The 22,795-nt window shown below is 44.3% G+C and overlaps 1 long non-coding RNA gene across 2 annotated transcripts in view; it reads left to right on the forward strand.

The window, feature by feature from the left end:
* The window catches only part of LOC137637187 (uncharacterized), a 43,231-nt gene that overhangs the window by 15,394 nt on the left and 5,042 nt on the right, over nt 1-22,795 (forward strand). For both annotated transcript variants that reach the window (XR_011043438.1, XR_011043439.1), the window contains exon 3: nt 12,064-12,478. This is a non-coding gene — a long non-coding RNA (uncharacterized lncRNA). The remainder of the gene's footprint in view (nt 1-12,063; nt 12,479-22,795) is intronic.

Raw genomic sequence — 22,795 nt, forward strand, 5'->3', positions numbered from 1 at the left:
CATGAAATTATACCAGCCAGAAATGAAAAATTGTTATGTTTTCATATGTGAGTAATATAATGTAGCATACATTTAGTTAAATATTATAATAAAGTAATAATTATAATAAAATATAGTATTTGTAGAAATAAAAAAAATAATTTTACCATATAATGGTGAATTAAGTCATGATAATATACGTTAAACTGAATCACAATATACGAAATGACCCAAAAAATGCCAGCATCTGTATTATTATTTCATATTCCTTACTGTATTTTCACATAATGAGACCTAAAACAACTAAAAAATACAATTAAAATTTATATTTAATTCTTTAAACAAGTATTAAAACTCTCATATAGCGTAAATAAGTATTTAAAAATGAAAAATAAATTTAGTAACTGGAACCTTTTTAACTTTTCTTCCGGGTTTTGGATCCCGAGAAAAATGTAAACAAACATTTGAAGGAATGAAGAGCCAAGACTCGGAGTTTTTCGTCTTATATCTATGAAATTAAAGGTAAATTTGGAATAATTTTGTATTTATATGATATAATATAATACTAATGGCTTGATAATTAAATAAATTACCCCCAACATTATATATTAGGCTTAAAAAATGTCTTTTTTTAGGCTTAGATTGATGGTAAAGAAGTATGTTTCTACGGTCATGTGTACCCTAGGATTGTCTGTAGATTAGGGCAGTGTTTTTACGTGTTTTGTTTGCTATTTTAGTTGTTTTTATTGTTTTTTTAATCATTTAGGACAATATTCTAGCCCGTGGAAGGATGGATCCAGGACTATTGGCCCTAGACAACCCTGGCCATATTGAGACAACTTGTCCTGAAGGATGTCTCTATGGTCATGTGTACCCTAGGATTGGCCGGGTAGATTAGGGTATTGTTTTTACGTGTTTTGTTTGTTATTTTGGTTGTTTTTATTGTTTTTTAATCATTTGGGACAATATTCTAGCTCGTGGGAGGATGGATCCAGGACTATTGGCCCTAGACAACCCTGGCCATATTGAGGCAACTTGTCCTGAAGGATGTCTGTAAAGTCATGTTTACCCTAGGATTGGCCAAGTATATTATATCATTATTTTACTTCTTTTAATGATATTTTGATTATTTTTATTGTTTTTAATCATATGGAACAATATTCTAGCCATATTTATATTTATTTACACTTAAAGATTAAAAATGCAATTATTTATTAATGAAAAATGTGAAAATCAATATACAGAAATAAAAGGCGTCTGTTAACACTGACTGTACTGTTAATTCAAATAGCCTGTACAGTGCTGTTAATTCTCTATATGATTTCCAGTATTATAAAAAAAGTTATAGATTGTAACAGTTTAAAATTTGATGTTTTATGTCAATATATCGTTCTTTTATTCTACTAAATAAATGCATAAATTTACAAATTTTTTGTCAAAAAAAAAAAAAAGCTTTAATTCTTTTATCTTTGTTTCAGCTGGGGTGTATGTATAATAACGGCCACCTGTAAGATGAAGACTTAAGTATACTGTAATGTAAGGGGGTCGCAGGGGGGGCATCAGCCCCCTATTAGGTAAGTGGTAAGCACACGTCTCGTAGATTAGGTTAGGGGGGGCGAAGTTTAGTGGGTGTCCATATTTTTATGCTTGCTGAAGGAACTGGCCGTTGTTGTACAAAGGCTCCAATACAATATTCCTAATAAATAAATAAGAAGAGTTATTGGTATATTTTCAAGTAATTTATGTTTCTGATGGAAATGTAAAGGGAAAAACCAATATTTTAGAGGTTTTATGATTGTGGGAATTGTTTTGAAATGGAAACAACGCTAGGGCACCTCCTAACCTAAGGTTTCCATCGTGACCCTACGAGCTGACCCTTGCTTACTTCCCAACCCGTGGGAAGTGTATCACACCCGTGTAGGCCACCGTACCCTTAGCTTACCCTAAGACTAAATCTCAACCTTGTGTTTGCTTCTCGAAGCTTAACTCCTGAAACTGGTTTTGTTCCTGTGCAAAATACAAACCGTCCGCTCTTTACTTTGGAGTATTATTTCGGCGATGCTGAAACCAGCCGATAAAGCTTTTTTGTCAGGGTGTAACAACCCGCCTCTAGTTAGCGCTCACACCAGCACTAGCGACTAACCATCACTTTCTATTTCAGCTCGGTAAATACGTAGTCTTTCACTCTCGCCAACCTTTTTAACCGGTTTTCGGTTAAAAGTAACTGGCCTAATGCTTAATAAAATGCCCATTTGTTTTGAGCTGCCTTCATTGGTTCTCACGGGTTCCCTGTGCAAGGAAGGTTGTGAGGTACGAGAGACTGACCATAGCCGAGTGATGCTTTATTCCTGAGATGGGCAGAGGACATTGACCTGTGCGGACAGCAAAGTAGCACCCTGCTGGGCAGGTGACTGACCGACTGCGAACAGGCATTTGTGTTTTCTAACACTGACGTTATGATTAATATAAAAGCCCACACTTTACTGTACATATAATAATGAATCACACATAAAAATGAAGGGCAAATGATTTCGCGCCTAAATGCATAATCAATATATACAGGGTATTTACAGAGAATACTGTATTTTCAATGCTGAAAAGTGTGCTACAACGTCCTACATGTTGTCTTTGCAACTACTTACCTCCCCAAGACAGTTATTAAAAGGGGATCATTTTAATGATTGTATGAAAAGAAATAAATGGGTAAAATATACATATTAGTCGCTGTAGCAAGACGGGGGTTGCAGGCATCCCCTTCGTCGAAACACTATGACTGGAGGGCCGTTATTCTCGATACGCAGTCTCAGGATGCAGCCCCGTTGAGGAGAAACAGGGGGTTTGACTGCTGGTTGTAGTTTCTTGGAACTGCGTTTGGTCGGACTTCTTGCGTCTTCTATTTGTTTGTTCTGGGGAAGTACTCGTGGGCGCCGCCCTTGCTGCTCGTACACGTCGACATCGCTTTGTGAACGAGCAGGCCTTAATCTGTCCACAGTCAGCCAGTCTTCTGTTTCGTGGACCATGACCTTAAATGCCTTCTTCGTCCTCTCCAGCACATGATAGGGCCCATTATAAGGACGTGAGAGTGGGAGCTAGCGACCGTCCTGTCTGACGAAGACGTAGGGGCAGGTGACCAGCGAGGCAGGCCTAAATTGCTTTGTCCTGTCTGCATAAGTTTTGTGGCAGGGCGTGAATTTTCCTGCGCTTCCACAAAGCTGGGCGAGGCTAACGTCTTCGGTGTCTGGATTGGAGCGTAAAAACTAGCCAGGGGCCGGCCATGAGCGTTTCCCCATAGACTTTTTCTGCCGAAAAGTGTCGCCGTTTGCTTTAGCAGCCGTTCGAAGACCAAGGAGGACCCAGGGAAGTTGCTCAACCCAATTCTCGTCTGTGCATCGAGCCATTAAGGCTGCCTTCAGGAACCGATGGCCTCTTTCGACCATGCCGTTGGCTGTGGGGTTTTAGGCAGTCGTGCTGTGCAGGTTGGTCCCCATCAGGCGAGTGAGGGATACCCACAGGTTCCAGATGGAAGTGGGTCCCCTGTCGGTTGTCATGTTGTCCGGGACCCCAAAATGGCTGACCCAGCCAGAGAGAAGTTCTTGGGTGTAGGTGTCAGTCGATGCTTTGGTCATGGGAGTTGCCTCTGGCCACTACATTGGACGGTCGATCATTGTGAGGAAGTACCTGGCGTCACCTGAGAGTGGTAAAGGCCTCACAATGTCGACGTGGATATGTCCAAACCATCGCTTAGGTTGAGGGAAACTGCCGACTCCTGAGTCGGTGTGACGGCTGACCTTGCTGATTTGACACGCCATGCATGCACCTGCCCACTCGTGTGAGTCCTTCCTGATCCCCGGCCACACGAACTTTGGTGGCAGTCCTCGATGAGGGGTGCGAGGGACCGGGGATGACGTTGAATACCAGCCTTCGTCTTGACGGTAGGATGAAAGGTCAAGGGCGGCTTGTGCTGGTAGCGCAGAGCAGAGTGGGGCCGTTGGGATGTAACTTGACGTCGTACCATCGAAAGGAGGTCGAGGAGGACCTCGTGTCTGCTGTGGCTGAGTTGTCTGTTTGTTCCCGGGCGATATCCTTGTAGTCCACCCCGATGGGGATGGATTTGATGCTGATTCTTGACAGAGCATCAGCCACAGGGTTTTTTCCCACCGGGACGTAGCTAATAGTGCAGCCGAACTCAGAGATGGCTGCCAGGTGTCGTTGCTGTCGGGCGGACCATGCGTCTCTGGGCTTGGTGAAGACATGGACCAGAGGCTGGTGGTCTGTCTGTATGTTGAATGAAGCTCCCTCCAGAAGGTATTTGAAGTGCCTGACGGCGAAGTACACTGCCAGAAGCTTGAGGTTGAAAGTGCTGTAGCGAGTCTCGGATGGTTTTAACGTCCTGCTGAAGAAGGCAAGTGGTTGGGGCACGTTGTTAATCACCTGCTCCAGGACGACGCCGCCGCATGCAACGTTACTGGCGCCCGTAGTTAACCTCAGAGGGACCCTGTGGTCCTGATAGGCCATGGTTGTGGCCTTGCAGAGGGCAGTCTTTGTTTGCTTGAAGGCTTTTTGTCGAGGAGGACCTCATTGTAGCTTTTTCGGTTTCCCCTTCAGGACGTTGCGAAAGGGGTTCTTCACACTGCCGACGTTGGGTAGGAACCTCTGGTAGTAGTTCGCCATACCGATGAATTCTTGAAGAGACTTCACGGAGGTCAGCGTGGAGAATTGGTTTATGGACTCCACCTTTGACGTCACAGGATGCATGCCCCTTTTTTGATAGTTCGCGTCCCAGGAACTCCACCTTCTCAGCCCCGAACGTGCATATGTCGAAGCGTACCACGAGGCCACTCTCCTACTGGTGCTTCAGAACCGTCCTCACGTGCCCCAGGTGTTCCTCCCGCATCTTAAAGAACATGAGGATGCCATCGACGTAGACGGTACAGAATGGAACGTCCCCCAAGATGCTGTCCCTCGTTTCTCAGGCTGAACGTCGAGTAGGAAAAGACGTAGGACCCGAATGGGGTGGGGGTGATGATGGCCATCTCTGGGATGTCGTTACACTGAATGGAGACCTTATAATAAGACTTTGAGATCCATCTCGGAGAAAATAGTGGCCCCGTGGAGGGCCCCGGTGAGATCCTGCATGTTTGGCAACGGTAAGTGGTCAAGTGTCGTGGCCAGATTTAGGCGTCTATAATCGCCTTTTTGCAGATTCCTATGCGCTCTGTCTCCTGGAAGGTATGCTTGGCGTCCTGTATCTTCTGCGGAGGGAGGCTTCTAAACCATCAGTGGGTTTGGGGACCCGTCGTTGAGATATGGTGGAATATTCCATGCTTGGCAGGGAACCCCTTCAGTTGGTGGAGCTCGGGTTTGAAGACCTCCGGGAATTCCTGCGGCAGGCAGCCGTATTCATGGGGCGTGACTGAGCACATTTGGGAAGGCTGGTCCTGCTGGAGAGGTGGTGGGACTGGTAGGTTCCCTGGTCGACTAGTCGTTTGCGACGCACGTCTACGAGCAGTCCGTGGTGAGCGAGGAAGTCGGCTCCCAGGAGGGGCACCTTGACGTCTGCGATCAGGAAAGGCCAGTTGTATTTCCGGCCCATGATGGATATCTTCAGTGTCCTTGTCCCATAACAGGTGATGGGGCTGCCGTTCGTGGCAACCAGGGCGGCCCTTTCGTCTGATTGGAGGCCTAGGTCATTCTTTCAAGGTGGGAACGTTTACACTGTAGAGCCGGTATCCACTAAGAACCTTTTTCCTGAGTTTACATCGAGTATGTAGAAGCCTGTGTGATCGGGCCTCGCCTGCTCCATGGTTGCTTGTAGGCATGGTTGCCCACCTAGTTTTTTTTGGATGGGCGCACGGTTGGACACACTTTCGCGCCCCTTTCCCCAGACTCGGTAGTGCTTGCTGTTGCTCCTGCTTTTTCTTAGAAACTAAGTTTTTTCTTCTCTTTTTTCTTAGTATCATTGTTTTTTTTTTTTGTTTCCTCAATAAGTATTTAGTACTTACATAACCTGAAATCGGCTTACCTCCGAATAATAATATGCAGTTACCTTTTTAGCTGGGTCCCCTTGTCCAGTATAAAGTCAAGGGGTGGTGCCCAGTGCTCCGTTCTCTTGACCTGATTTTTAGGTATTCCACCGTATTACCTTTTTGTGTAGTGAACGTTAGAGTGTGGTCGGCATTCGGACACTCGACAGTTTTGGTGCTACCTCTGGCCACAGTCCGCAAACCACTGCAGCGCTGCTGGCGATGCTGCTGCTGTTGTCCACGCGGCGAGAGCCTTTGGCAGGATTATTGGGGTCGGCCGCTGTGGATCCTGTTGACCCCTACTTCGTCTGGCTCCTCCGTGACGGCGTTGACAGAGGTGGTGGCGCGTATCTGGCAGTCTAGGCTGCCAGATGGAGTTTGTTGGCTTTCGCGACCAACGATGGCACGTCCAGGTCCTTGGCGCCCTCCAACTGGGCTCGGATACTTTTGGGAAGGCGACGGAGATCTACCTTGACAGGCTTATCCCCTTGGGCCGCCCATCACTGTCGAGCTCATTCAGCTGGAGGATGTTCATCAGTTCGTCCCAGGCTGCTGAGGGACGAATGTCGTCGAGGGGCCTTGTCATCAGATCGGGGGCGCTGGGCCCTCTGGTACCGGGAGGTCATAGAGCTTCGTCAATTTCTTCTTCAGGTCTCTGTACCTCATGGGTCCAAGCCTCTGTTTGAGCTAGGAGGAAATTCTTTTAAGTGGGTCTGGTGTCAGCATTACCATCACCATGTCTGATTTTTTTATTTCATCAGTGGTGTTTGCCAACCTGAAGTTTGACTAGGCACGCTGAAACCATACCGTTGCTGCGTCCGGTGCGAATGGAGGGAGCTGTAACTTCTGTCCCATCGACATCTGTGTAGACGTTTGTGTGAATATCGCACCATGCCCTTTGGTTCCGAGGGGCGAGGTACTGTCGACGTCTGAATCTGTCATCTGACCTCTCACTCTGAAACTCAGTAGTGAGCCATATTTAGTCCGCTAACGCAGTAGGAATTCAAAGTAGCTGAGTAGAAGCTAATTGCCGTGGCAAAACTGCTTATGGAAAACCAGAACGCAAAATGATTTGCGCCGTAACAAGTCCGTTAGTGGCGTTGGGGTATGTGGAGTTGCGAGCTCAAACGACTTCTTATAAAATCTCCTTTGTGAGTTCGTTAAGGGAAAATCCATAGCAAAACTTTGCTAACGCCAAAACGCAAAATAACTTGCACCCTGATGAGTCCGTTAATGGCGTTGAGGTGAATGGAGTCAAGAGTCCTAAGGATTACTTGGAAATCGCAGTTGTAAGTTTATGGGAAAACTCTGGATCCACCAGTTATGAGGTACAAGAGACAGACCATAGCTGAGTGATGCTTTATTCCTGAGACTCCTTACAACTACTCGCCTCCTCAAGACACTTATTAAAAGGGGATAATTTTAATGATTGTATGAAAAGAAATAAATGGGTAAAATATACATATTAGTCACTGTATCGAGATGGGGGTTGCAAGCATCCCCTTCGTTGGAACACTATGACTGGAGGGCCGTTATCCTCGATACGCGGTTGCAGGATGCATACCTGGTGGAGAGAACCAGGGGGTTCGACTGCTAGTTGTAGTTTCTTGGAACCGCGTCTGGTCGGACTTCTTGCGTCTTCTATTTGTTTGTTCTGGGGAAGTACTCGTGGGCGCCGCACTTGCTGCTTGCACATGTCGACATCGCTTTCTGAATTATCAGGCTTTAATCTGTCCAGTCAGCCAGTCTTCTGCTTCGTGGACCATGATCTTGAATGCCTTCTTTGTCCTCTTCAGCACACGATAGGGCCCTTTATAATGACTTGAGAGCGGGGGCCGGTGACCGTCCTGTCTGACGAAGACGTAGGGGCAGGTGTCCAGCGAGGCAGGCCTAAATTGCTTTGTCCTGTCTACATACGTTTTGTGGCAGGGCGTGAATTTTCCTGCGAACAAAGCTGGGCTAACGTCTTCAGTGTCTGGATTGGAGGGGGAAAACTCGCCAGGTTCCACAAGCATCTCCTCATAAATTGTCATGTTTAGTGGAACCGTTCATAACAAACAGAAAAGATCGGTTGCATTCCTGAACTAGAATAATAATATTTTTATCATATTTATATAATAAAAAATCAAAATAGAACAGATACTTTATTATATTTTCAATTAAATTTATGATTTAGATTTTATTTTATTATGTTTTATTTTGTTAATTAACAAAATGAAATGAAATAAGACTTGGTAACGTTACCATCTTAAACAACAACAGAGAGATTGTGCGAGTCCTAAGTTTAATCACAATTTCTTCGCCTTCTAATGATTTTACTGTCTATGTTAGTTCAAGTTGTATTAATGTCAAACCATCCAGCACGGATCCATGTCTCGTACGGATTTCCAGTTATGTTAGAAATTAATGTATTTTTAACCAAAAGTGACAAGGTTAGCTGCATGGTAAGCCAGTCATGGCGGAGAAGACTTGAGTGACAAGATGAAAATTGTTCAAATAAGGTACTTTTATTTTCCCAACTTTTGATTCTGTTATTTATGCATTTCCGCACAATTCTATTGCTGTAAATCTTTTTTTTTTAAGGTCTTGTGTATGGTAACTGCCACTTATATGTATGGTGACGCCCTTGAGGGGAAGCTAGGAATACGTCGGTGAGGGAGGTAGCGAAAGGGCGTGAGCCCCATAGGTAACCATACGGTTTAGTAGGCTAGATTAGGCTGGGAAGTTGGTGGTCTCGGTTGGTTCAGATTGCCTGGAGCTTATCTTCGGGCAAGGGCCTCTTAGACTCAAGGTCATGGCCCCCAATGGTGTTCTTGTATACAGTAGAGGTTTGCAGACCAACGGACATAGATATTTTACTAAACGGTCATGATTAGGAAATTGGAAAAAATTTTTAATTTTTTATGCAAGAGGGAGGAACCGCCCGCTGATATATAAAGGCTCCTGTGGATGTATGTATGATAGCGGCCACCTGTATGTATGATGACGACTGACTAAGAATACGGCAGTGTGAGGGTTATCGCAGGGAGCTGTTAGGGAAGGACACGAGGTGTAGGTCAGGTTAAGGTGGGCAAGTTTATGTTAATTGGTGTCCAGATTTTAGGGTACCACAAATTACTGGAATCTCCTGGTAAATACCGAAATCCCCTACAATATCACTGCAAATCCTTAGAAATCGATGAATGATATGTTTATTAACCCTTTTACCCCCAAAGGACGTACTGGTACGTTTCACAATACTCATCCCTTTACCCCCATGGACGTACCGGTACGTCCTTGCAAAAAAATGCTATAAAAATTTTTTTTTCATATTTTTGATAAATCTTTGAGAAAATTCAGGCATTTTCCAAGAGAATGAGACCAACCCGACCTCTCTATGACAAAAATTAAGGCTGTTAGAGCAATTTAAAGAAAATATACTGCAAAATGTGCTGGGGAAAAAATTACCCCTTGGGGGTTAAGGGTGGGAAATTTCCAAAGAGCCTGGGGGTAAAAGGGTTAAAATATGTTATTTTTTAGTAAATTAATTAAATAAAATGTGTATTGTAAAGCATTTTTTTATATACCCTTTACACAATACATAAAAGGGTACAGAACCTAACAAACCCACCTTACCTAACCTAGTAGTTCCCAGGTCACAACCCCTAGGTGGGGGCAAGCCCCCGGACCCCCTTTCCAGGTCACAAACCTTCCCAGGTCACAAACCTTCCCAGGTCACAAACCTTCCCAGGTCACAACCCCTAGCCAAGGTTCTACATGGAAATATATAAAAAATATAAATGCCAAACGCATAAAAATAACGTATTTTAATAAAAACATTATTTATCGATTTCTAAGGGTTTGCAGTGATATTGTAGGGGATTTTGGTAATTTTCAAGGGGATTCCAGTAAATCCGGGGAACTCCAGTAATTCGAGGTACCGCATATTTTATGGTCAGTGGAGGAACTGGCCGCTGATAAACAAAGGCTCCAAGCACAGCGTAATAAGTTTAATGAATATGTGATTCATACATTTGGCGAGGAATATCTGTTGACAAGGTAATTTATGAATAGCCTGGTTAGATATTTATCGAACATTATGGGTACACAGAGCAAGTTTTGCATAATGCAATCTTTGATAGGTGCAAATTGGACGTGATTGGGAACCTTGCTGTAAATCTGTGCTCTACAGTGTATATTTATTTATTTATTTATTTTTTTTTTTCTTTTAACCATACAATTGACTAGAGTCTGGGAAAAAGTATTTTTCTCACAATTTCTAAAGTGACCATAATATTTGAGCTATAATCTTCATTTTGTTTCTAAATGTATTTCATGACTAAACAGAATTGCAATAGAATAGGAATTCCTATGTATAGATATGTATTTGATATTTTAAATGTTTTTCTAAATAACTTTTGTATAAAGGGGGAACAGTATATAGTTTTTTCAATCGTTGCCCAGAATTTTATTGTAAATTAGGAAAAAAATTGTAAAAATATTTTATTTTTTTGTGAAAATTGACTGCGCATCATGTTTGATTTATTACTCCAGACACATAGCGATGAAGTACAATTTATGGTCTACCACTAGCATAAAGCTATTTTTTGCCTAGGTTCATAATTTGAGTTTTAATGAATATTTGAAATAAAATATATATTTGAGGATGTACAGTATATCATGTCCATCAGTCATTCGTTAAAATATATTTATTCCAGCGCAACATAGAAACCTTCGGCGAAGCTGAAACTAGCTGTTGAATGCAAGGTATAACAACCCTCTGCTAGACACTTTTTATTTCGGCTCTGTAAAGACGTATTCTTTGTCCCGCCAAAGCCTTTTAACTTTATGATTAAAGGCAACGTGCATAAAGCCTTATAAAAAGTCCTTTTTCTTTCAGTGTCTTGTAAGATTTTCGATGATCAATCTATTCTGAAGAAGTGTTTAAATTCTTTCATTCAACCTTGTTTTGAGTATTGTTCTCCTTTCTGGTCTTCAGATGCTGACTCTCATCTTCATTTGTTGGACAGAAATTTACGGTCTATTTCACAACCTTTCTCCTGCAAGACGTGACCCACAGGAACTCGATACGATCTCTATTGGTCCTGTGGTGGCTGCACAACAGCTGGTTGTATACCTCAAGCTCCTTATTGGACAAGTAGCAGAAGGTTGAGGGCACCGTTACCCGGATTTAGTCTGCGTGAATGAAAAGATTTGACTGGCTCTTATTCTTTTCTTCATCCTCCCCTCTCGTGGGGAAAGCAGCATCCTGGGTTCTCTGCATAACCTGACCTCAAACCACTGCAAGTAAACCATGCTCCCTTGTGTACCTAGTATTAAGCTAATACTGTTGCGTCCCCATACCCTGGCGACGTGGTATTGGGAAATTCTTGGTTACATCAGTTTTTTCCTACAATTGACTCTGAATAACTTTACCTAGATAGTCGCACTTCTGCATGTCTCAACACACAGCTTGTGTAGGCCGCGGACCTTGCATAACAAGGTTTTAGCGAGGGCAGGGACTCCTTATTTTTGAGTACTAACATACTCAGATAAGGAGCCCCCGGGTAGAGCCAAAAGCCAGATTGGCAGGGATGTCCACCCTTCCTAATGGGTGAGTCACCCCTAATATAGAGATTGGTTTGTATTCCAGTTACGGAACAAATGACAAATTCGTAGATAATATGTATTTTTCCTAACTATACAAACCTTAGCTATTTATGCAAGCTTGCCCGCCAGCCCTATCCCCCTTGAAGTCCTACCTCCAAGGAAAGTGGGCTAAATCACAGGTGTGTGAACGGGAGTGGTAGGAAGCTACCCCCCTACCACCCCGCTAACTAGCGGTGTGGGTAGTTAACCCTCGCAAAATTCTAATGGCTCGTCATTTCAGCTCCGCTGAAAGTATAACCCCTAATAAATAGCTAAGGTTTGTATAGTTAGGAAAAATACAAATCATCTACGAATTTATCATATTTATAGGGCCTCATTGATATGTATCTGTGGGTACAGTATTAAGAAAATAATTCAGATACAGTATAGTAGCTATTACATTATTTGTACTTAATGAAATATTCTTTTGCAGATAATGGGGTACGTCGTTGCTTTGAAAGGAAAAACGCCCGTGCGTCCAGGCAGGACACTTTTCAACATCACGGGACAGAAAGGGTATCTATGCGTTCTTCCCCTTCTGCCCAGTAAGGAGGCTATCAGATAAGTTTAGGGCATTGCAAGATCGAGCGATGATCTTCATAGCTCTGCTTCGGCAACATGCAGAATGATTCCCAGATCTTGTACAGCTGCTCACAGAGGCCCCGAGGGAGCTCCCTCCACTTCCCGACCACCCGTGAAGATTTTCCGTTGAGTGATACTATTGCTACGACCTCGCATCTGGAGATTATCCAGCAGCTTCTTGCAAAGAGAGGCTTTTCGAAGCCAGATGCGAAGCACACGGCAGGATAGCTCCATGAGTCATCTGCTTCAGTGTATCAGGCGAAGTGGTAAGTTGTTTGTGGTGGGTGTCGTGGACGGAGTTTCTATCCACACAGTTCCTCTAGACCAACAGCCATCTTCTTTGCTCTCATCTGGAACAGACTGATGCCTCTAGGGAGAAAAATAACAAATCAGTTCAGTTTTAGGGGAACTTCCTGTCCATCAATTAGCGAGTCTTATGTCTTCTCAGTCCCGAGTCAAACTTCAAAAGTCGAGTCTAACGAGAGGAACACTATCTGGAAGGGGTTATTAAAAAAAAGTGCCTGAACTTGAATCAGTTGAAAAAAAAAACATGTTTCAGGATGGTATATGATAGGGTTCAAATGTAATTTTTGCGGAGAAGTTTTATTTTGCTGTGCAAGAGACTTTTGGATCAAAGAAAATGGGGTGATTTCAAATGTATTTATATTTGTTTTTATAGGGCATTAAGTATATATCTCTGTGGGTATTGTAGGAAGAAAATAATTTAGATACAGTATAGTAGCTATTACATTACTTGTCCTTAATGAAATATTCTTTGTTCCAACACGGAGTACTTACCTCGAACTACTTTCTTAGGAGGGTCTGGGATCTCCTCATTATCCGACCAAGAATTTTGCGTAGTTCCCCCCCTCTCTCCGTTACCTTAATGGGGCGCTCTAGGGCGGAAGGATACTCGCCCCGGGGCAACCCGGGTCAGCACGCGAGGCAGCGCTGCTAGGTCTGAGTCGTCAGTAAGCGTCTGGTCGCAGCGTAGATATCATCTCGCCGCTCTCTCTCACTTATCCCGTCCGATCCACCTTATGTACCACGTGTTACTTTGTGTTCCTCATCCCTTGTGCACCACGTGTTCCCTTTGTGTTCTTTACCCTTTCCTTTGTGTTCTTGTGTTGCTTTTGTGTCCGCGTTTCCTTATTATGGAATCCCAGCGTCGTCCCGGGCCCCAAGCTGGTAAGTCTTGAGGGGCCTGGTTTTCCAGGCCGGATGTTAACCCACACACGCTGTGCGCCTCGTGTCGAGGAAATAAGTGCTCCCCTTCCTCCACGTGCCCGGAGTGCGAGTCCTGGCCAGAGCTTCAGTGGACCCTGTTTGCCACTAAGAAGAAAAAGGCGCCCAAATGATCTCCCAAGAAGGCGGGTCTCATCTCGCCGTTGACGTCGCCCTCAGCGCCTTCGGAGAGAGAGGTTCTCCTTCACCTTGCCCTACCCAGAGTAGGGGACGAGGTAAGTCCGTTGCGGGGAAACAGCCTATTGCCGGTCCCCATGAGTCTGATATCGGGGATTCTGTTAATGTGGGGCCTACGCAGACGGGTGGGGGGTCTGCTAGTGTGGCGGAAGTATGTGTTGTGGACGAAGTCCTGGTGCCCGCAAGACCCGTCTCAAGTGAAGGCCCGGTGTGGGGGAAGCCCGAAACAGCTCCTATCCCCCCCCACCCCCCCATCGTGGCAGTGTTTTTCAGGTTCAGCGGGTTCCGGGGGCGGTCGGGACAAAGAAAGGAGGACCACGTGTTCTTCAGGTCCCCCATGCGACAGGAAGAGGAGTTCGAGGGCTGGTTTGCCTCTCGAGCCGCTATTCGCACGCCCCCGGCGCCCTCAGCAACGCTTCCTCCAGACTTTATGGAGCCCTTGACCCCGGTCTCCAGACCGAGGGCTCCTAGAAGGCTTGTGGTAGAGACAGAAGATTCCGACAGCTCCTCCTCCTCGTCTTCCTCCTTGGACAGCTCCTCGACCTCCAACTTTTCGTCGGAGGAGGACTCCAGCGACCAGGACACCAGGAAGAAGAGGAAGAGGTCCAGAAGAAGGAGGGCTAGCTCCCACGCAAGCCCGGCGAGGAAGAAGGCGAAGTCCTCGAGGAGAAGGAGTAAGAAGAAGAGTTCCCCAAGGGGGAGGTTTGTAAGAGTGGCTTTTCACCCTCGCGGGTCGAGCAGGACGGCTGCCGCACCAGTGCCTGCCTCGGTGGCCGCTGGAGCCGCTTCCGCGACCTTGCCCAGTGTCTCTTCGGCTCCGCCCGCCTGTCGGGTGCAGTCATTGACACACTTTCCCTTGCCTGGCAAATCATCGGCTCCATCCGCTCCCAGAAGCTCGGGCCCCAGCCGCTTCGTCGCACCAGCTCCGTCCAAGTTACGGAACCTGCCGCTATCGCGACCTTCAAGCAGCTCCATTCGGTTCTCCCCTGGAGGGGGTAGACCCATGACGGCTACCCCCACCCTGGCGGCTCCAGCCGTGACGGAGATAGCCGCTCCACCAACCCGTCAAGAGGGAAGGGATACCTCCGCGCCCACGGATCCCTCCGTCTTCGAAGATGCTTCCGACACGGAGGTGCAAGTAGTGGAGGAGTTGCTAGACACCGGCGAGTGCTCCCCGGACGAGGAGCCTTCGTACAGAAAAATTCTGCCCCTCATTCGCCACCACCATAGGCTGGACGAACCACAGCCGTCTTCGGAACAAGCTTGGCTGTTATGTCTGGGCAGGATGGTTGACAATCCTGTACAACAGAAGCCATCCCTGACCTTAACGCCTGACGTTGCCCTGGGGATGGAGCACGTTGATCAGTTTGTGTCGGGCCCTAAGAACTCCCTGAGAGCCCATGGTTCCTTTAAGCTCCTACCGGGACTGAAGACCCAAAAGAAATTTTATGTGCCAGACGGGCGGCTCTCAGGGCCCCGCACAATGGAAGAAGCCATCACTACCCTGAACCAGGGCAACACAGATGAGCGGAGCCTTAATGCACCAGTGGTTTTCTCTCAAGCAGAGGCCGCCATGATGGAGGACACCGCTCAGGACATAGTTAACGTGACCTCATGGCTGGACTGGTGGGCGTGCACCTTAGCAGGATTTCAACTGGCGCACGACCTATCGGTCCCAGAGAACCAGGCCCTCTTACAAGAACTGATCCGTTCGGGGGGGGGGATGAAGTTTCTCACCTTCCAGTCCCTTACCCAGACAGCGAACTTGGTTCTGAGGAGGAGGGACACAGTGCTGAACAGACTTCCCCGTAGACTCCCTGAGCGGGAAGCTAAATTCCTGAGGAATGCCCCGGTCTGGGGCGAGACCGTGTTCACCCTTCAGGCGGTGGCGGAGACGCTAGAAAGAGTGGGAAAATTGAAGTTCGTCTGAGCCCAGGCAGCCGGCAACAAGGCGGCCCTCACACAGGAGATCATCAGCGGACGGGGCCTACCCGCCCGTGCCTCCGGCTAGGCAGGAGGCCGCCTCCCCTTCCTTGCATCAATCCCCACGGCCCTCCCGCAGGAGCGGTGCCCCAGCCCAGGCCTCCTGTAGACCTAAATGTTCCGGCTCAAGGAGAGGCCGTTCTAACCGTCTCCCCAGAAGGAGATAGGGAGAGGGGCCCCCCACACCTTCCCACGCCTCAGGTCCGGGGATGCCTCAAACATTATTGGCAAGCATGGTGAGACAACGGTGCGGATCCCTGGACGGTGACAGTCCTCAGGGAGAGATACAGAATTCTCTTCCTGTCAGAACCGCCCCCTCTGATCCCCGAACATCAAGCAGAATGGTTGGCACCCAAGGACACCGAGAAGAGAGCAGCCCTGTAAGGGGAAGTGGCAGCCATGTTGAGCAAGGGAGCTCTACAGCCCGTCCAGGAACCATCCCCAGGATTCTACAGCAGGCTTTTGCAGATGATGGTGTTCGTTGTCGCTTTGAAAGGAAAAATGCCTTTAGAATTTCTTATTCTATTCCATCTACCCAACGGATTCTCCAACAAGAGAGATGGATGTTTTGAGAAGACACATCTGATGGGAGAAAATAGGTTCTTGCGTGGTGCTAACATTTTGAAGGCAAGTATCACAGATAGGGATCATTGGTGTTAAATTTTACTATACGACTGATTTTTTTTTTATAGTTCTGAATCTTCAGTACCAGATCCCCGTGCGTTCTGACAGGACGCTTTTCAAAGTCACGGGACAGAATAGACGTCTTTGCGTTCCTTCCCTTCTGTCTAGTAAGGAGGCTATCGAACAAGTTACGGCATCGCAAGATCAAGTGATGGTTCCCTGATCTTATATAACTGCTCACAGAGGCCCCAAGTGAGCTCCCTCCTCTTCCCGAAATACTCGGACAACCACATGTAAAGTTTCCATCGAGCGATATAATCGCTTTGACCTCACATCCTGGGATTATCCAATAGCTGCTCGCAAAGAGAGACTTTTTGAAGCCAGTTGCGAAGCACATGCCAGGTTATCTCCAGTAGTGTTCTTCCACAATCTATCAGGCAAAGTAATGAGTTGTTTGTGTTGGGTGTCGTGGACAGAGTATCTCTACATACAGTGCCTTTAGACCAACAATAGCAGAGTAGAATTCTCATTAAATATCAGGTAGGAAAACTGTTTGGTGTCGGCGGTGAAAGTCCTTGAAGCTAGTCTTCAAGCTGAATGTAGGTAACATTCCCTTCTTGACCAAATTCTCTCTCCTCACACAGAATTTTGAGTGCGCCTGCCCTCACTCGGAAGTCTTTAAGCTAAACGGAATTAACATTTCCTTCTTGATGGAATTTTCCGTCATCATACGGAACTTTGAGCGCACGTTCCCTCACTTGGACTCTTAATGAGAGAATGCCTTGATGAAGTCATTGAGCTTCAGCACGGCATTTCATTCCCGTGCTGAATCTTGGTGACGGGCAAGAGGGCTCTCGAACTTCGGGAAATTGCTCCCCCAGTTCGAATCTAAATTTCTCTCTTTCATCTTTTTCTTCTGCTTAATATTACTTCGACCTTCTCCTAATTTTATCAAATTTCCTTTCTTTCATCTTGCTGTCCTATCTCTATGATTATTATTTTTCTTAGTTATATATATATGTAGATGTATGCATATATATATATATATATTTATTTATTTTATTTGTTCATTTATTTATTTATCTATTTTTTTTCTATTTTATTTAAATGGCGTGGATATTTCCACATTCGTTATTACTGCCTGCTTAGATGAATGGGAGAAGGGATCACGGTTGGGAGGTATTCGCATTCAAAGCTATATATGAGAGTATTGGATGATCTCAGCCATCCCAAAGATGGTTTGGACCTTTTTGGCGGAACTACTCTCAAGGGTTGGGTCATCGGAATCCAGGGGGATCCAATCCTTGAGGTGGGACTCTTGGCTTTTGGCCGGAAGCCCATCATTACAGATATGGGGAGGATGATTCCATATTACTTTGGTCTCAGTCCTAACAGGAGGGTTTAGCTTACACCTGTGCCTCTATATCTGTTTTGATGCTATCCTTCGGGTAGGGTATGGAGTGGACCATCGGGGAAGTATACTCTCATTGTGCCGATAGTGGAGAGTGCAAATTTCCTTTCCAACGTATGATACTTTCTTATAATTCTCAAGCAGGTACCCCAACAAAACAACAACAAAAAACCTGAAAATCCCACCCTTAAATATGGACCCTTCAAATACTGACTCCCCATCCCCTGGATTTGCTGACTCCCCCCCGGCACTGTTGACGACTTCTGCTACTGTAATTAGGGAAAACTCTGTTGACGACCTTCGAACTAAAAAGGACCACTCTACTGATGTTAAAAAATCTAGCAATTTGGGTAACACAGGGAAACTACGATTCCTTCATGTTTCCCAAATCCCATTAGAGACAAATTATGATGATATATATAGAGCATTTGAGTGCTATGGATTGATAAAGGAAATAAGGATGCGACTTGGAGATGAAAAATGGGACTCTTGGATATCTTTTGAAAGTCATGATGAAGCGTTTAATGCCATAAGTAATATTAGTAGTATCAAAATTAACGAATTGAACATCATGGGAGCTCTTTGTGATAAGGTCCCAAAGGAATTGGATGTATACAAACCTGCTGATTGGTTTGAAAAAGATAGAAATGTACCCATGCCTTCACAGAGAAAACCCAAACCACCAATGTGGCTCTTAGCTGAACCTAAAGGGATAATAGGGAATTATTTTAAGATATGTAAGTTTATCCAAAAAAAGTAGGAACCATAGCACCTGGAGATATATCTCGTTTTGGGAAGAACAGTTATCTCATCCATGCCAAATCTTCGACTCAGTCTGCAATACTGTCTAACTTACAGACAGGCAGTGATGAAATTACATTGGAAATGAAACCTCATCTAAATTTTAGTTATGGAAGGGGAGTGGTCTTTAATAAGGACCTATACGAATTTACAGAGGAGGAGATACTTTCTATGTGTCCATTAAATGTATGGAAAGTGCATAAGGTTCCTGGAACTTCAATTATTATACTTACTTTCCAGGATGCTGATGTACCTTTCCATATTTTTATTGAAAATGAAAGGATTAAAGTTCGGCCTTTCAAACAAAAGCCCCTGCTATGTTTTAATTGTTTTAAATTTGGACACCCATCCAAAGTTTGCAAAAATGGAAAAATGTGTGGTATTTGCTCCAAAACTTATCATGGAGAATGTACACTTGAGGCCAGGTGTTCAAATTGCAATTTGAATCATAAATCAACTGATAGGAGATGATCACCAAGTGGGGAGCCATGGCGGAAGTCTCATATACGTTCGTCGAGATGTTCCCCAAGTTTCTCTGTCTATTCGTACACCTCTGCAGGCAGTGGTTGTACAGATCGACATAGGGCGAAAATATACAATTTGTTCTCTGTACTTGCCTCCAAATGATAACATTTTGTATGACAACTTAGTGGAGGTGATGTTTTAGCAAACACGAGGGGAAATATCATATCATCAATTGTGGAAAATGAAGATGTGGGACTCCTTAATACAGGAGAGCCCACACACTTTCATGTCCAGACAGGTACCTTGTCATGTATTGACCTATCAATCGTAAGCTCTAATTGCCTTCTCGACTTCGATTGGAGAACATTAGATGATTGGCATACTAGTGATCACGCACCAATCATTATAAACACCAACAATGGTCCACCTTTACAGGGATCGCCACGATGGAATCTTGACAAGGCGGACTGGGATAAATTTCGTGAACTAAGCGAAATTGAGGGGGATGCAGGACAAGTTGAAAATATCGATGATGCCATAGACTTACTGAATGGAACTCTCCATACAGCAGGAGTCAATTCAATTCCCAAAACAACAAGGTTATTCAAAAGACGACCAGTCCCGTGGTGGTCCTCAGAACTAACTACCCTCCACAGAGCCACAAGAAGATCTCTAACACGATTGCGTAGACGCAGAACTGATGAGAATTTAATTATATACAAGAAATGTAGAGCACAGTTCCGTCGTGCCATGAAAGAAGCAAGGCTCCAGTCATGGATGTCTTTTGTTTCCTCCATTAACAGTAGAACACCACCATCTTCTGTGTGGAGGAAAGTAAGAAAGATAGCTGGCAAATTCACCCCCAGCCCACCACCAGTGTTGAAGGTGAATGGCCAGTATGTAACTGAAGCAAATGAAGTTAGCAATGCCCTGGCTAATCATTTTTCAAATGTATCCAGCAAGTGTGAAGGAGCCCCTGGTCACCAGTATAGGAGCACTGAAGAAAAGAAAATTTTAAATTTTGCAACAAGAAGGGAAGAGTCGTATAATTCTCCTTTCACTGAAAGAGAATTTGATTCCGCACTTGCTCATTGCAATGATACAGCCCCTGGACGCGATGGAATTCCATATGCAATGATTAAACATGTACATTTTAATACAAAGCTATTTATTTTAAGTATTATTAATAGAATATGGCATGATCATAGTTACCCAAGTGTTTGGGAACTAGCCATTATTTTAGCCTTTTTAAAACCCGGTAAAGACAAGTTTTTAGCAGCAAACTATCGTCCTATTGCATTGACATCTTGTTTATGTAAAATCATGGAGAAGATGGTCAATGCAAGGCTGATGTGGTACCTTGAAAAGAAAGGTATTTTATCACCGATTGAATGTGGATTCCGAAAAATGCACTCAACGACTGATGTGTTGATATGACTAGAGTCTTCTATTTGTGAAGCCTTTGCTTCCAAACAGCACCATGTTACAGTATTTTTTGACCTTGAAAAGGCATATGATACCACATGGAGATATGGTATTCTTAAAACCATTCATGAATTGGGATTGAGAGGAGAGCTGCCACTATTTATTCAGGCATTTCTTTCACGTAGAGTTTTTCAAGTGAGAGTAGGGGAAACACTATCAGAAAGTAAGTGCCAGGAAGAAGGAGTTCCTCAGGGTAGTGTGCTGAGTGTAACCCTTTTTGCACTAGCAATTAATGGGATATCCTCAGTCATTCCCCGGGATGTTCTCGCAACATTATTTGTGGATGATCTCTCCATATCATTTGCTGGGGCCAGAATGGCAATGGTTGAGAGAAAAATCCAACTCTCTATTGATAAAATTATCCATTGGGCCGATATGAATGGATTTAAGTTCTCAACAAGTAAAACTACAATTGTCCATTTCTGTCGTATATATCCAGACCCGGATATATATATCAAAGGTCAACGGATCCCATGTGCAAGTGAAGCAAAATTTTTAGGGTTGATATTTGATTGTAGGCTTACATGGGTTTCTCACTTAAAAGCATTAAAAGCTAAATGTGTTGAAGCTATGAATCTTTTAAAAGTCTTGTCCCATACGTCATGGGGGGCAGACCGCAATACAATTTTAAAATTATACAAGGCCTTGATATTTTCCAAAATTAGTTATGGTTGTGAGGTATATTCTTCAGCCACCCCAAGCCGGTTAAAAATACTAGATTCAATACATCATGCTAGCATTAGATTGTCCACAGGAGCCTTTAGAACCTCCCCTATCACAAGTCTCCTTGTTGATGCTGGGGAGTTGCCTCTGGACCTTTACCGGATGTCCTCTATTATTCGGTATTGGTTTAGATTGCAAAGACTCCCCAATTCTTCAGCCTTTCAGACTGCAAGCCTTGTAAGGCACTCAACCTACTTTGAGTTGCACCCAAAATCTCCTCAACCTTATGGGTTTCGGGTTAACCAATTATTAAACAATCTGGATATAATTAGAAATAAGGTACTTCCATTCAAGGTATCATCAACGCCTCCATGGAAATTACCTGACATATCTTTTTGTAAATACTTTATTGGAGTTAAGAAGAATATGACTGACTTAGAATCCAGGTCTCTTTTTATGGAACATGTCGAAGAACATAGGGGATTGACTTTTATATATACTGATGGCTCCAAATCTGATGCTGGCGTTGGATTTGGAGTACATAGTAATGATTTTAATTGTAGAGGTGCACTTCCTCTAACAGCTTCCATATTTACTGCCGAACTGTATGGCATATTAACCGCTATTGAGAAAATAGCTTTGGAAAAGGAGGGCAATTTTACAATTTTTAGTGATGCAAGGAGTGTTCTTCAAGCTTTAGAAGTTTTTAATTCTAGTAACCCTCTAGTTTTAAAGATTTTAGAATGGCTTTTTATTATTGGACGGAAAGGTATAACTGTTCGATTTTGTTGGGTTCCAGCACATGTAGGTGTGTCTGGGAATGAGAAGGCAGATTTACTGGCGAAGAATGCGGCATCCGAGTTGCTACCAAGGAGGTATCCCATTCCATGTAACGATCTCCTACCTTACATCAAGAAATTGGTTTGTGATAAATGGCAACAGCACTGGGACAGTCAAGATGGCAATAAAATGAGGGAAGTAACAAATGACATATCACCTTGGAGGTATAACATGATTCCCCGAAAATGGGAGACGACTCTTTGTCGTCTCCGTATTGGTCACACACGGTTAACACACGAGTTTCTGCTGAAGGACCAACACCAACCGTATTGCGAGGACTGCTTAGTACCTTTAACAGTGAGGCATTTGTTGACCGAATGCCTTAATTTTACTAACTTAAGAAATAGATATCTGTTTGAGGCTCGAGGTGAGGATGGCAGGTTTATCCTTGCCAAGATTCTTGGACATGATGTGTCTTACTATGCGAGCGGAATTTTTAGATTTATTTCAGAAGCAGGTCTTCTGAAAACTATTTAACTATTGTAATGACTTCTTAATTCTTATGGTTTTAATCGAATTCTCTTTTAATTTTCATATACAGTAAATGGTATCGGCGTCAATGACCTTAGATGTCAGGATGCCAGAAAACTTTCAATCAATCAATCAATCAATCAACAAGTAAAACTACAATTGTCCATTTCTGTCGTATACGGGGAGTACATCCAGACCCGGATATATACATCAAAGGTCAACGGATCCCATATGCAAGTGAAGCAAAATTTTTAGGGTTGATATTTGATTGTAGGCTTACATGGGTTTCTCACCTAAAAGCATTAAAAGCTAAATGTGTTGAAGCTATGAATCTTTTAAAAGTCTTGTCCCATGCATCATGGGGGGCAGACTGCAATACAAATCTAAAATTATACAAGGCCTTGATATTTTCCAAAAT

This window comes from Palaemon carinicauda, unplaced genomic scaffold (assembly GCF_036898095.1).
Source record: "Palaemon carinicauda isolate YSFRI2023 unplaced genomic scaffold, ASM3689809v2 scaffold570, whole genome shotgun sequence".
Classification (NCBI taxonomy): domain Eukaryota; kingdom Metazoa; phylum Arthropoda; class Malacostraca; order Decapoda; family Palaemonidae; genus Palaemon; species Palaemon carinicauda.